This window comes from Pinus tabuliformis, chromosome 9 (assembly GCF_031772625.1).
Source record: "Pinus tabuliformis cultivar Carrire ecotype Pingquan chromosome 9, CPIR1, whole genome shotgun sequence".
NCBI classification, from domain to species: domain Eukaryota; kingdom Viridiplantae; phylum Streptophyta; class Pinopsida; order Pinales; family Pinaceae; genus Pinus; species Pinus tabuliformis.
The window spans coordinates 1,323,556,965-1,323,572,730 of NC_142307.1; the positions used below are offsets into that span (position 1 = coordinate 1,323,556,965).

The 15,766-nt window shown below is 37.0% G+C and overlaps 1 pseudogene; it reads left to right on the top strand.

Annotated features, from left to right (window-relative positions):
- The window catches only part of LOC149153401 (flap endonuclease GEN-like 1), a 53,291-nt pseudogene that overhangs the window by 24,643 nt on the left and 12,882 nt on the right, over positions 1–15,766 (top strand).

The window sequence follows — 15,766 nt, forward strand, 5'->3', positions numbered from 1 at the left end:
ACTTAAAAGATGTAACTACAACTAATTGGGACTCTTGGTAGGTAACACAGACTTAAGTTAAAGAAAAAAACAAATAGAAAAAATTAAGGAAGGGAGAAAGGGCATAAGGGAACATCTAACAATCAATTTAGGAACATGTGACTCTTGGGTGAGAGAAAATATTTAGTTTAAATAAAATAATAGGAAATTAAATGAGAGCCAAATTATGGATAGGAAATGTGATTGGGTGAATAATTAAATTTGTGGAATTTGATAATTAATTACTTTGCATGTGAAAACAAGTGTCACATCTAACCCTCACCAAAAAGAGTCTATAAAAGGAACACATGGATATGAAGGGGACATCCTTGAGCTCCCTAGTGTTGGATGGTTGTTATAATGACATTCAAAGTTCTTTAGTGATAACTTGTGATATTTTGTAAATTGGTGATATTAAGCATTCACTGATAATGTGGTGGATAGGAATTGATGATTTGGGGAGATCAATGTTGTGGCCCAAACTCCTATTAGCTAATGTTATTCTTTCCTCCTGCCTACAAACCCACTTCAACTCGGGGGGCCAAGGGGAAGAAGAGTACCTTAGAATTGGTAAGGTGGAAAACCGAGTGGGTCATCAACTTTGGTCAAGCATGGTGGAATAACAAAATATTGATCATGGAGACATGCCGAAGAAGGAACAAGGATAATGACAATCTGCATTGTGGATTCTACCTTTTATTGGGTATTTGGTAACTTGTAATTTTTTCTATGGATTATTTAGTAAAAAACTTGACCATTCTTCATTTTCATGCATTATTGTTTGTTCATTGTTCTAGAATTTAAGAATGATGGTGTGATTAAGTGTTAATTTCACAAAGATTGCATTTATATTTATAGATGTATTTTCCATGTTTAAAAATAAATAAATAAATAAGTAAGTAAATTATAATTTAGCTAGAGTTTGGGGTCACATGGAGGGCCCTACGGTATCAGAGATTGGTTAACACAATAAACTCGGGCACCCCACTTCATACACCTATAAATTAAAGTAAACCTTTAACTTTTGTTAAATTTGTTAAAATTGTGTGACTCAAGTACATGAGTTGACCCCATGGATATTACACATGATGATTCGGTAGGTGGACCTTGAAGGCCTTCATCGATAACGAACGTAACGTCAAAACCATCCTTGTGAGTGAATTAAGAAAATAAGTACCTAATGCTACACTACCATGCCAGGCTAGAATACACAGATGCATTTGAAAATGTCTATTTTTGTGTGTCCTGTCATTTAGGTGTGTGTGAGGTGTTCCATGCTCACTTAAATTTGAAATGCTTGCATTTTGGTTTCCACCATAAAGGGTTCCAAGAATTTCTGTCAATCTATGTTACAATAATGAAGGAATACATCTTTGCATGTGCTCGCAGTGCCAAGGTCATGAAATAAGATGTTTAAATTGAAAAAAAAAACCTTTCACATTCAAATTTTCATGTTTGATGGATGCAAATGATGGTTACATGGATCAACTACATTAGCCAAACTCCTTGAGTTGTCATGTAGTCTTTGTTTCCTATGCTAATGGCTTGAATCAATTGTTGGGATCAACATCAACTTGGGATTGAAATACGCTCAATAATATGGATTAACTGGGTTAACCAAATACAAGAGATAACCAAAGCAAATGGCATACAACATATATGACAATGATAAACAATACCACATTATTTTCACCACATAAGCTAGAGAAATAAAAGTTAAGCTACATACTCTCTACTAACCTTGTTTTCTAGTCACTTGTTTCCTTAGCCTTGGCCCACTCTAGAGATAATTGATCGATATTGAGGAGCTACAACATATACATTTAAAGATTCAAGGGAGGAAATAGATAATCCCCTAAAATTAAAACTCCTTCCTTATTTGGAATATTCAACACCTCTTGTTCCCACACCGATTTCGAAGTAAGAATTTGTTGATTGAGCCATTGATGTGTTGATCTGAGAGGTAGGGAAAGCAACGAGAAACTACTCGCTTGACCACACGGTGTAGAAATATGGTGATAGAATTTCAACTGCTCAAGAAATTTTAATCTAAATCAAGAGACACAATTCTACTCTCCTGCTCTATGGAATTTAATTCATAATTTAGAACAAGAATCACAAACATGCAATAACAAAACCCATACATGCACAATATTTTTCTAGGGGAAAGAAATTGCTAAAAACTGCTTAAGCCTGCTTGCATTAATCAGATGAATATAGGATGTATTACAATTTTTATCTTGCTCTGAGCTCAACCTGCAAGTGAATAACCTATCTCTCTACTCAATGAGAAGCTCTGATATAGAATTAGTCGACTTATGCCTTTGCTTGAGCCCTTATTTCCTTGCAGAAATCCTGAGGAATTAGGCCCCTATTATTTAGGAATTTTCCTCGAATTGATTGTGAAATTCCCAAGATTGATCATCTAACTGCATGCAACACATGTACACTCAAGACTAGTCTACAAGTGGTGTTACACTACCTTGGAACCTCCACCACAAATGGGGAACTTGAATTCTTTGCATGCACTAGATATTTTGGGCTGTTTGATCAATTAACTAGATGATAACTAAGTTAGACTACTGTCCCATTGCACAACTGACCTTGATTACCAAAAGTTAACAATCACACATTCTTAATTGAACTCCAAGCCTTATAACTCAAATTTATTGAGCTAACTGGGTGACAAGAGCCATGTCACACAAGTTAACTGCCTCCAAGTTGTCTGCTGATGTTTAAATTTGAATTTTCCCAATTTGACCAAGGCAAAGTCAAATTGAGACATTCTTGCTACACTTCTCAACACTCCCTCTTAGCAAGAAAGGGATTATAAACCACCCCTATCCTGCACCTGTGGAATTCGAACTTCTCTCTTGACAAATCCTTTGTCAATATGTCAACATATTGTTCCTCTGTCGGAATGTATTGTAGCAACATTATCTGCCTTTTCACATGGTCGCGTAAATGATGATACCATATATCTATATGCTTGGATTGATCGTGGTAAAACAGATTCTTGGAGAACTTAATACAAATTTGGATATCACAATAGATCACAGTTGGATCCATCATCTGATCAAATAGTCCCACAAGTATCTTTCTCATCCAGATTACCTCAGATGATGCCTAAATTACAACCATGTATTCTGCTTTTTCTGAGCTGAGCACCATAGATCTTTATTTCCTGTTGTACTAGGAAACTGTTATGGACCCAACACTGAAAATTACACCTAATGTAATCTTTCAGTCAGATGGAATCCCTACCCAATCTACATTTTTGAAGCCACACAACTTCAGTCTCTCTATGTGTCTGTACCATAATCCATATTGGGTTGTGCCTCTTAGGTACCGTAGAACATGCTTTTCTACTTTCCAATACAATTTGGTCGGCCTAATCATAGCTTGGATCAGCTGGTTGATTGCATAACACATATATGGTCATGTGTTCACAAGATACATTAGTGAACCCACTAGCTGCCGATAAATGGTAGCATCCACCTCTTCACCTAAAGTGGCATCCTCCTTCCTCCAGTTGGTAACTAGAGGTGTCTTTATGAGTTTAAAGCTCTCCATGCGAAATATATGTAGTATCTCATTGGCATACTTTCCTTGAGACATAAACAATTCCCCATCACCTTGCCATACTTCCAGCCCGAGGAAGTAGTGCATGAGACCCATGTCCTTCATCTCAAATTCCCTTGCAAGGTCCTCCTTGCAAGAGATGATCAACTGCTCATCACTTGTTAATATTAAATCATCAACATATAAAACAATGATAAGCAATTTACCTTCTACTAAGATATGACAGAGGTTCACATCTGCTTCAATTTTGGTGAAGCCCAAGCCAGTGAGATAACTGTCGATCTTGGTGTACTAAGCTCGGGGTGCTTGTTTGAGACTGTACAATGCTCGCCTGAGTCTACACACATGAGACTCTCGATCAAATGTCTGAAAACCTTCTGGTTGATCGTTGTACACCTCCTCCTCAATAGCACCATTGAGAAACGTTGTTTTTACATCCATCTAGTGAATCTTCCACCCCATATGTTATGCAACCAGATCATAAAATATAAGAAAAGATAGATCAACGCCTTCAAATCAGCCTCTTCGAGGGGGAAACCTCCTTTACATTACACAAATGAACAATTCTTGGATGATACAAATGACTAAACCTCCTTTCTATATATAGAAGTCTAAGGGGTCACAATATAATCAAAGCTGACATAACAATAATAATATAAGGGCACAACAATAACAATAGTGGGCTTCTCTGGGGCACACTAATAACAATATGGGGACAATAGGGGCACAATAATAACACTAAAGGCTACAATGACAATAGTAATGGGGGAATCACTAGTATTATAGGGGCCTAACATGCCCCTCTCCTTCAAAAAAGTATTGTCCTCAACACTTGAGTAGTTCTGGATGCTTCTGTATAAAATTCTCATCCTCCCATGTGGAATCTTCAGCGGGTAAGTTCTTCCACTTGATGAGATATTCCTTAATTGATCGATTTCGTAGCTGTCGAGTTCTTGTTTCTGTGACTGCTTTAGGTTCCAATATGATTTTTCCTTTCTCATCAAGCTCTAGAAATATTGTTTGAACTGGGAGCTTGTCACCTATAACCTTATTTAAACATGAAACATGGAAAGCTGGGTGCACTCGGGAAGCTGCAGGAAGCTCCAATTTGTATGCCATAGTACCAATCTTTGCAACACCTTGTATGGACCATAATACTTTGGTGATAATTTAATACCCTTCTTAGCTTGGTTGAGGGACGTTTGTTTATATGGTTGTTGCCGTAGGAATACCCAGTCACCTACATCAAAACTTCTTTCGCTGTGATGTTGATTTGCCTGTTGTTTCATTCTATTATGCGCCAAAGTGAGGTTATCCTTTAAGATTTGGAGAACTTGTTGTTGATGCTCGATGTGATCTTCCACTGCTTGAACCTTAGAATTTTCTCTTAAATATGATGTGATGGATGGTGGATGATATCCATAAAGTGCCATAAATGGGGTCATTTTTGCTGCAGCATGGAAGGAAGTGTTATAATACCATTCATCCAGAGGCAACCATTTGACCCATTGTGTTTGTTTATCAAAGACAAAGCAACGAAGATATCCTTCCAAGCATTTGTTTACTATCTCAGTTTTCCCATCAGATTGAGGATGATAAGATGAGCTATGAGCTAACTAAGCACCGAGACAAGAAAATAATTCTGTCCAAAAATTTCCAGCGAAAATGGGATCTCTATCACTTACAATAATCTTTGGGTTTCCATGTAGCTTTTGAATTGTTTCCATAAATGCAGTAGAAAATGTACTGGCTTTAAATGGATGAGATAATGCACAAAAGTGTGCATACTTGGTAAGTCTGTCAACTACCACCATGATGACACTCTTTCCTTCGGACTTGGGTAAACCTATGATAAAATCCATTGAAACCTCCTCCCAACATTGGCTTGGAATGGATAAAGGTTATAGTAGACCTGGGGTATTAATTGTTTCAACTTTATTTTGTTGGCAAACCAAACATTCTTCCACAAAATTTTGAATATCCGATTTAAGGCCATCCCAAAAAAATTCCTTCTTAACCCTGTGGTAAGTTTTAAAAAATCCCGAGTGCTCTCCTAGGGGAGAAGTGTGCAATTCCATAAGAATCTTTTGTTTGAGTTAGGAATTCTTACATAGGTATAAGCAATCTTTGTACCATAACGAATCGTTTTTCCAGCTAAATGTATCAGATGTACTAGAATCTTGTTGTAACTTTTGACTGAGTGCCCACACTTCTTTGTCATTCTTCCATTCATCCCTTGCTTCGTTTATCCAATCTGGTTGTATAATAGAAATGGCGCAAAGCAATGCTTCCACATCCGCATCCTTTCTTGAGAGTGCATCTGCCACAACATTTTGCTTCCCTTTTTTGTAGATGGTTTCAAAGTCCTAACCCAACATCTTTGTGACCCATTTTTGCTACTCTTTTGAAGATAATCTTTGTTCTAAAAAGTATTTAAGACTATCATGATCCATTTTTACCTTGAAGTGTCTTCCCATTAGGTAGGGTTTCCATTTCTTTAGTGAAAGTAGTGTTGCCAACATTTCCTTCTCATAAATAGCTTTGTGTAAATACTTTCCTTTGATTGGACGACTTTCGAAAGCAATGGGTCTTTCTTCTTGCATTAAAACAACACCAATTCCATTTCTCGAGGCATCACATTCCACAATAAAGGTTTTTGTGAAGTCAGGCGTAAGTAAGACTGGTGCTTGGCACATTGCTTCTTTAAGATGTTCAAAGGCCTTTGTTTCTTCTGGAGTCCATGAAAATGCATCTTTATTCAATAATGTTGTTAGAGGTGCTGCTATTCTCCCATAATTCCTAACAAACTTGCGATAATACCCTGTCAACCCGAGAAATCCTCGCAGATGCTTTATGGATGTGGGGATTTTCCATTCCTTAATGGTTTTAATTTTGCTAGGGTCTACCTTAACACCTTCATGAGATACAATATGGCCCATATATTCCACCTCTTGTACTCCAAAGAAACATTTGGAGCTTTTTGCATATAATTGTTTTTCCTCCAATAGTTTGAGCACCCTGTCAATATGTTGAACATGATCCTTCCAAGACTTGCTATAGATTAGTATATCATAAAAAAATACTAACGCAAATTTTCTAAGGAAGGGTTTGAAAATGGAATTCATCAAACCTTCAAATGTAGAAGGTGCATTGGTAAGGCCAAAAGGCATGACCAAAAATTCATAATGACCCTCATGAGTTCTAAATGTTGTTTTCATAATGTCTTCAGTCTTCAGTCTGATTTGATGATATCCTGAATGAATATCCAACTTGGTGAAGTAAATTGATCCATGTAATTCATCCAATAATTCATCAATGACAAGAATGTGAAATTTATCTAATAGTGAGCTTGTTGAGCTCCCTATAATCTGGACACATGCGCCATGATCCATCCTTCTTGTGCACCAATACTACTGGAGCAGAGAAAGAACTTTAACTAGGTTGAATTATACCAGCCTCTAGCATTTCTGCAACCATATGTTCAATTTCACTCTTTTGGGCATAGGGATATCTGTAAGGCCTGATGTTTGGAGGAACACTTTCTGGAATCAAATGAATAGCATGATCATGATCACAAATAGGTGGGAGGCCTTTGAGAGTCTCAAATACCTTGGAATGATTGTCCAAATTTTTTTGGAGATCTGGAGAAATAGATGATTTCGATGTGGGAACCTCTAGCGAACATAATTGTGCAATTACGCCTCGTTGTTCTTTCTTTAGAAGATTTGTCATTCCATTAGAGCTAATTATCTTTCCCGATTTCCTTGCGATACCCCTTAATTCAAATTCCTTTCCTTCTGAATAAAATTTCATGAAAAGTTCTTGAAAATTAAAAGCTATTGTACCCAAGGATTGTAGCCATTAGACTCCCAGTACAACATCAGCGCCACCCATTGGAATGGAAAGCATTGGGCTATTCAATACATATTCTCCCATGGATAGCTTGATATTATGGCACTTTCCAGAGAAATGTATGGTTCCTCCACTTGCAACCATCACTTGACACTTTGGTGCTGGATATAGGAAACAATTCAATTCCTTGGCTATCTTACAATGAATAAAATTATGGGTACTTCTTGAATCAATCAACACTATCACCTTTTTCTTCTTGATATGTCCTTCTATCTTGATAGTTTGAGGAGTGGTAATTCCGGCCAATGCATTACAAGATATGGTTAGATTCATTTCTTCTTTCTCTAGGGTTTGTTCCTGGCGTATATCCTCTTCTTTTGATGTTTCTTGTTCCTTTTCATCCTCCTCTTCACAATTTATGTACAATAATTTCTTCTCAGCACACTTACGACCTTTAGTGTATTTTCTATCACAACTGTAACAAATCCCTTTTTCTCTTTTTTCTTGCAATTGTTGTGGTGTCAACCTTGTAGGTTGTGGAAGGTTAGGGGCAACAACACTTCCATATTTATAGTTGTAAGTGGTAGGCTTCCTGGATGCCATAACTTTTCTTTCCATTTTTCTTGCCAACCTAAATGCCTTCTCCAATGAATCAGGTTCCCAAAGGCGAACCTCATGTTGGATGTTATCCTTTAAAGTCCCCATGAACACATCAATCCCATGCTCCTTTGGAATATATTTTACCCTTATATTCATTTTTTGGAAGTCCTCATTGTTCTCCATCATTGAACCCTTTTGTTTGAGATTTATCAATTGGCTAAAAAAGGTGTTTCTTTTGTATTCTCATAATGTGCTATCATTTCTTCCGTAAAAATTGCCCAAGTGACAATTTGTTTATGAGAGCAAAGACATCGATACCATACAAACTGGTTTGGTTCCAAATATAAAGTTGCAATGTGTACCTTTTGTGTGTTTTGCACATTATGGAAATCAAAATATTGCTCTATCTGTAGTATCCATGTTACGGGATCCTCGCCATCAAACTTCCTCATATCGATCTTTGGAACATGGTGGGTCTTCAATCCAACTTTAGAGTCTATGAAATCATGATTAACATTTCTTTTGTTCTCATCATGGTTTTCCTTTACTACCCTTTCACCATTAGTAAACATTTCTTGTAGCAACTTTGTCAAATCTATCTTCAATTCTTCCATTTTGCCTTCCATATTAGCTTCCACGTCATTCATCTTAGCTTCCACACCATCCATCTTAGCTTCCACGCCTTTATTTAAACCATCCATCTTAGCTTCCATGCCTTTCTTTCAACCATCCATCTTAGCTTCTATTACTTTTCGTGAGAGTGAATTTTGTTGCACTTGGTCTCATAATTTTGATATATCATGTTGCATTTCTTCCTCTTCTTGACGAGTCATGCTAGAGCTTTCGGGTTGCTTACTAGGTCTTTCCATTTTCTTTCTTCAGGGCATCAATTAATGATAATTATGCTTCACTATGCCCTTTGAATTACTTCAAACTAATTTTTCAAACCAAACTTATGCAAAATTAAAAAAAAACTACGCACCTTTTTTCACTTTGTAGGAGCTTGATATGGAAGTTGATGTATCTATGAAATTTCAGATCTTCAATATCTAAAATTGCGAATTGTGGTAGCCCTCTGAGTCCTCTTTCCAATGCCACTAGTCTGATCAAAATTGGATTCTCCAAGAAAGAGTTATTCCCAATCTCCCAAGATGGCCTGATTATACACTTTTTCGGTAGATCGAACTTGTATGAAGTGCCACATGTCACTATTTCAACCTTCGGACCTAAAAATGATGCACAAAAAACTAAAATCCATTCTCTTTCTGTAACTTCTTACGAAATTTCAATCTGATACTCAGAGAGAAAGTTATGATGATTTTCCCAAGGTCACATTTTTTAGATATAATTTGGGATCCTGCAAAAACCCTAACTTCCTTGGATCATATATCCGAAAATATAGTGAGGAAATATCTGAAATTCTGACCCGCTGTTTATAGCGATTTTGACTCAAATGGTTTTTTTTGTAGCTTCTGAAATGTCGCAGAAAAAAACATTATAGCGAAAATTCCACGATGACCTGTTTGGAGCAACGAAACCCTAGAATCCAAAGCTCTGATACCAAATGTTATGCAACCAACTCACAAAATAGAAGAAAAGATAGATGAATACCTTCAAAATCATCCTCTTCGAGGGGGAAACCTCCTTTACATTACACAAATGAACAATTCTTGGATGATACAAATGACTAAACCTCCTTTCTATATATAGGAGTCTAAGGGGTCACAATATAATCAAAACCGACATAACAATAATAATATAAGGGCACAACAATAAAAATAGTGGGATTCTATGGGGCACACTAATAACAATATGGGGACAATAGGGGCACAATAATAACAATAAGGGCTACAATGACAATAGTAATGAGGGAATCACTAGTATTATGGGGGCCTAACACCGTCTGCGTAGCCAGTGCAAGAATTGATATAATGGATGAATACCTTGCTATGGGAGAAAATGTTTCCTCATAGTCAATTCCCTCAACTTGAGAGAATCTTTTGCCCAAAAATATGACCTTATACTTCTCTATGCTTCTTTCTACTGCATGCTTAACTTTGAAGATCCATCTCGAACCCACAACTGATTTATTTGCCGGTCTTGGGACCACTTTCCAAACAATGTTCTTTACAATCGATTCATATTATTCCACCATTGCATCAACCCTAACAGGTTACTCAACTACTTCCTCAAAATATGATGGATCAATTTCTACAAATTCAGTCATTAGAGCCATGTAGCGAGTGTACCTCTGAGGTGACCTCCTTTTGTTGCGCAAATTTGAAGGATCTCCCACATTCTCCCTTGCATCCTACACTAATATATCAACTTCCCTGGTTCTTTTTCTGCCTTCTCTAGATGGTTCTGCTTGAGTGGATGTCTCCACTCTCTACTCCTTTATTTGTGGCTTCTCCACAACTTCACAAGGCTCCTCCTTTGGAGCTAAAATCTCCTCTTCTGGTGGGATATGAAGCTCCCTCTCAAGAGAGCACCACATCACTTTCTCCTCATCAAACTTTACATCCCTTTGCACAACTGTCATTTTGAGGGAAGGTAAGTACACACGGTAATTGTGTGGAGTTTCGGTGTAACCCACAAAAACTCCCAACTCTATTGTCAGCTCAAGCTTCTTCCTCGAATATTTGGAGACATGGTAGTAAATAGAGGCTCCAAAATCCTTGAAGTGAGATACATCCGACTTTCTCCCCGAGAAAGCCTCCTTCGGTGTAATCATACCAAGAATCTAATGAGGACTTTAGTTCTGCAAGTAGACTGTTGTGTTACATGCCTTTGCCCACAAATGCAGTGGTAGGCCTTGGTCATGTAGCATAGCTCTCACAACTCCAACAATTCTTTGGTTCTTTCTCTCAGCTACCCCATTCTGCCATGGGCTGTGGGGTGCTATCATCTCTCTTCGAATGCCTTCTTTCACACAAAAATTCTTGAATTCATTCAAAACATACTCAACTCCATTGTCGCTCTTGAGAGCCTTCACCTTCTTGCCGATATCTTTCTAAACTCGTGTCTTGAATTTTACAAACTTTGAGAATGTCTCATCCTTCTTCGGCATGAAGAAGATGCAACGCTTCCTTGAGAAATCATCAATAAAAATAACAAAGTATTTATGTTTGGCAGTGGAGGATGTCGAGAGAGGCCCATAAACATCACAGTGGACTCTTTCCAAGACCGCATGTGCTTTGCTGTCTCAATCATGGAATGTGGATTTTACATACTTCCCTAAGGTACAATCTTTGCAGACATATTTATGCTTAAGTGCTCCTTTAGGTAGGCTAGTGGTTATTTGTTGCATAATTTTCAGGGCACCATGGTGCAAATGGCCCAATCTCCTATGCCAAAGTTCATCGACATCGTGACTATGCACTTTCTATGCCTTACTGCTTAATGCAATACAATATTCCACATCAATTTTATACAGGTTCTTCACATGAACCCTGATTTGCTTCACCTATCCAGTGGCTATGTGTCTTAGGAATGCTTTCCCTTTGCTAAAATCACATCATAACCACAACCTTCCAAAACTGCTATAAAGATGAGATACTTCTTTAGGCCTGGAACAAACATGACACCTTTGAGGCAAAGAGGGGATATTGACTCCCTCTTAAAGGTTATTGTACCAATCTAGGTAGCATTGTACCTTCCATTGTCCCTAAGCTCAATATGCATATGGAGATCTTTCTCCTCCAGGTCACTAAAACCTCTCTACACCCTATCATGTGGAATGAGGCACCTGAGTCCAAGTACCACACACTCCCCATCACCGTGTTGGCCATGCATGCGATAAAGGTGAAGTATTTCTCAAACTGTGAAGCTAATGCCTCACTTGCTTATGCTCATAATTTCTTCTTTTCATAATTTTTGTGTGGACATTTTGTAGAATAAGGTTCAAACTCATGACAATTTAAGCATTTTAGTTTGGACAACTCTTTCTTCTTGCCCCCTTGGCTGGATTCTGGATTGGTTTGAGATTTCTTCCCTTTTACCTTCTTTCCCTTTCTAACCAATGCAAAATTTTCTTCATCCTCTCCCTTGGATGAGGTTCCATCTATGATACTCTGCCTAATATCTTCTTGTACCAAATCAGATCACAAGTGTTCCCAATTCGGTAATTTCTCCCTCCTGTTCACTGAGTCCTGGTAGCTATGCTAGCTTTTGGGAAGGCCTAGAAGAGCTAGGCTCACCAAGTCATCTTCTGCAACATTCACACCAACCCCTCCAAGCTCATCCCGAACTTGTGTAAATATGGTGAGATATTGCAGAATAGTATCATTCTTCTGCATCTTGATATTTCGAAGTTTGTCTTTGAGGGCCAATTTTCTATGATCACTGCTATTCTTGAATAGATCTATCAATGCCTTCCACATTGCGAAAGGAGTTTATTTCCCATGGATATTTGAGACAATGTGGTCTCGCACTCCCTCCAAGATTATTCTCCTCGCCTTGGCTACATCTTTCTTCCATTGGGCTAGGTTCTAAGAACCATATTTCATTAGTTTTGCAACATCTCTCTTTATGTATTCTAGAAATCCATTTTCATCAAGCATTGCCTCTATGTGATCCTTCCATGCAGTTAAATTCAAGCTACCTTCCAAGGAATACTCTAGTATTAGTCCATTGAAGGCCATTCTCCCAACTCTGAAGAGATCCTGCTACATTGAAGCTGCAAATTCGAACCTCCTGAGAAAAAACTTTGAAATTCCTGCTCTAGTGTGAATCTTGCTCTGATACCATGTAGAAATACGGTGATAGAATTGCAACTGCTCAAGAAATTTTAATGTAAATCAAGAGACGCAATTCTACTCTACTACTCTACGGAATTTAATTCATAATTTAGAACAACAATTGCAAACATGCAATAAGAAAAACCACACATGCATAATATTTTTCTAGGGGAAAATCAAATGCTAAAAACTCGATAAGCTTGCTTGTATTAATCAGATGAATAGAGAATGTATTACAATTGCTAGCTCGCTCTGAACCCAACCTGCAAGTGAATAACCTATCTCTTTTCTCAATGAGAAGATTTGACCCAAGCTTAGTGAATTTCTGCCTCAGCTTGAGCCCCTATTTCCTTGGGAAAATCTTGAGGAATTAGGCCCCTATTATTTAGGAATTTACTCCAATTGATTGTGCAATTCCCAAGGTTGACCATATGACTGCATTCAACACCCGTACACTCAAGACTAGTCTTCAAGTGATGTTACACTGCCTTGGAATCTCCACCACAATAGGGGAACTCAAATTCTCTACATGCACTAGCTATTTTGGGTTGATTGATCATGTAATTTGATGATCACCGAGTTAGAGTGTTGTCCCACTGTGCAACTGACCTTCCACTAGTTTTTGTCAGCAATTAGAACTAGCTTAATTGAAAACAACTTGAAATAAATAACATTGATTGCAACAAATTAGAAATCACACATGGTTAAATGAACACCAAGCCCTATAACTTGAATTTAATAAGCTAACTAATTGACAAGAGCCATGTCACACAAGTTAATTGCCTCCAAGTTGTCTGCTGATGTGGAAATTTGAATTTTCCCAATTTGACCAAGGCAAAGTCATATTGAGACTTTCTTGCTACACTTCTCAACAGAGGGAGAACTTGCTCAAAAGATCAAGGAGAGATAAGATAAAGAGATCATATGAGTTAGAGATGGTTTGGATCAGATGGAGCATAACCAAAAGACTCTTTAAATCTAGACAACAATGAATGTGTCAAACCTTAGCTCTGTTCATCTTTTGTATTTGCTTAGGCTGGATGACAACTGCGACTGGAACAATCTTCCTGAATGAAAATAAAATACCATTCAAGTATCTTATGAAATTATTAGCAATAATTTCATCTATTTTTCTCAACTTGTTGGATGAGGTGAAGCAATGAAGGTCATTTCCCATGTAATAAACAAGAAAGTATAACATAGGACCATTTAGCACAATAAAACACATTATCAAGTATGTCTCATTTTTAGGATATTAATCGGTTATTGACCACATGTCTCATTGTTATCCATGCATTGAAATGTAGTCATGCCCAACTAGAAATTAGAAAGAAAAATATTAAAATGTGGAAAAAAATAAAAAGAAAGGGAGAGAGGGTTCGTGTTATCTAGATCTTGAAGAAAATGAACTCCTTATATTCGACACTTCCAACTAAAAAAAAAATATTTCGCATTCTCTAATTGGTATATATATATATTCTCATACAAACTATCAGTGGAAGTCATGTGGATTAATGCATTTAGTGTGGGGGCTATGCAATATATTTTGAAGTTAAACCCACTTAGTCATTCTTCCATTCCATTAATCATTTCTTGCACTTTTGCTTCTTCTTAGAGTTTTCTCGTGGATCCTATTGTCTTATACATTTGTCAAAACATTTTTGTTATGGAAATTTTGTTTTCCATGCTTCTCAAAGGAAACTCACATTATCTATTTTATCCTATCAAGAACTTGGAAATGACATTCAAAATTTCTATCAATTGATGACATTTATGGCTCCTTTCCCAATGTGGGCACTTTGGTATTGGATCTACTAAATCACTTGCATCATCAATAGGGGTATTTGGATATCAATATCAACCAACTACTGAAATGGCTAGATCATATGGATTTACTACAAAATCTGTTCAAAAAATGGTCTCTATCCTCTATCCCAGTTGGAACCATGGAGTGAATGATAACACTGTTTAATGAAAATATCTTTTGTTTCCAATTGCTACAATATATATAATATAACTCTCACACTTCCCTAGGTTTACCTCCTTGACGATGGAGATGTTCCCCCCTCGGAACATTACCGATCAAATTATGGAGTGTACCCAACCATGAAATAGGGGGCCCGATACTAGGCATGCGTTCGAGGATTTTTCGAGTTTGCCAAAGAGAAAAGGAAAGGTGAATTCCTACTTAAAATAGAGGGGATAGGGTGAGTCTAGAATGGACAAGGATGTGGTTCAATAATTTAATAAGTTCATTCCACTTTAATATAATATTTGGATTTGTCAGTAACTAAATGAGCCTCAGATCTAAGTGAATAGGTTTAATGAATTGACCATAGACTAGTGAATTACTTTCTCTTTATCACTACTTCAATTTCATTTTGACCTAACAATATTCATGATATACTATTCACTTCAAGAAAGAATGCTCACTGCTTTGACCCAACAATGCTGACTTTTCATCTCCTCACAAATCCAAACTATTGTACATTTTTATGTTCATGGTCTGCAGAAGGTAAGTTTTTCCCAAAGAAAAACTAAATTGAATCATATATGCAAATTTAGATGAAGAAAAATAGAAGGGAAGCGTTGCTAAAAGGAGTGTTGCAAGATTGGTTTGATGCTACTTGATTTTACCTCTGTGAAAATGAGCTTCATCAATGTAATTATCCATAGAAAAAATATTTTTATTGGTGTTCTATTTTAACCTCATCTCCATTTTATTCTTATCATCCTTGTTTTCTTATTTTCCAACATTCAATTGGTACTTATGTTTTTCTTGAACACTATTTGGAATTTCGATTGCTGGAATGTTTTGAATGCATTTCAACAAAGTTTTTTCTGAATAGAACAATTTAATAATCATGCTAAGGCTATTTGTGACATTGCTTTAGATGCCATATAGATGGTTTTTGTATTCTATGTAGTTGTTTTATTTTTTACATTGTCAGATATTTTGATAAAGCATATGCCAC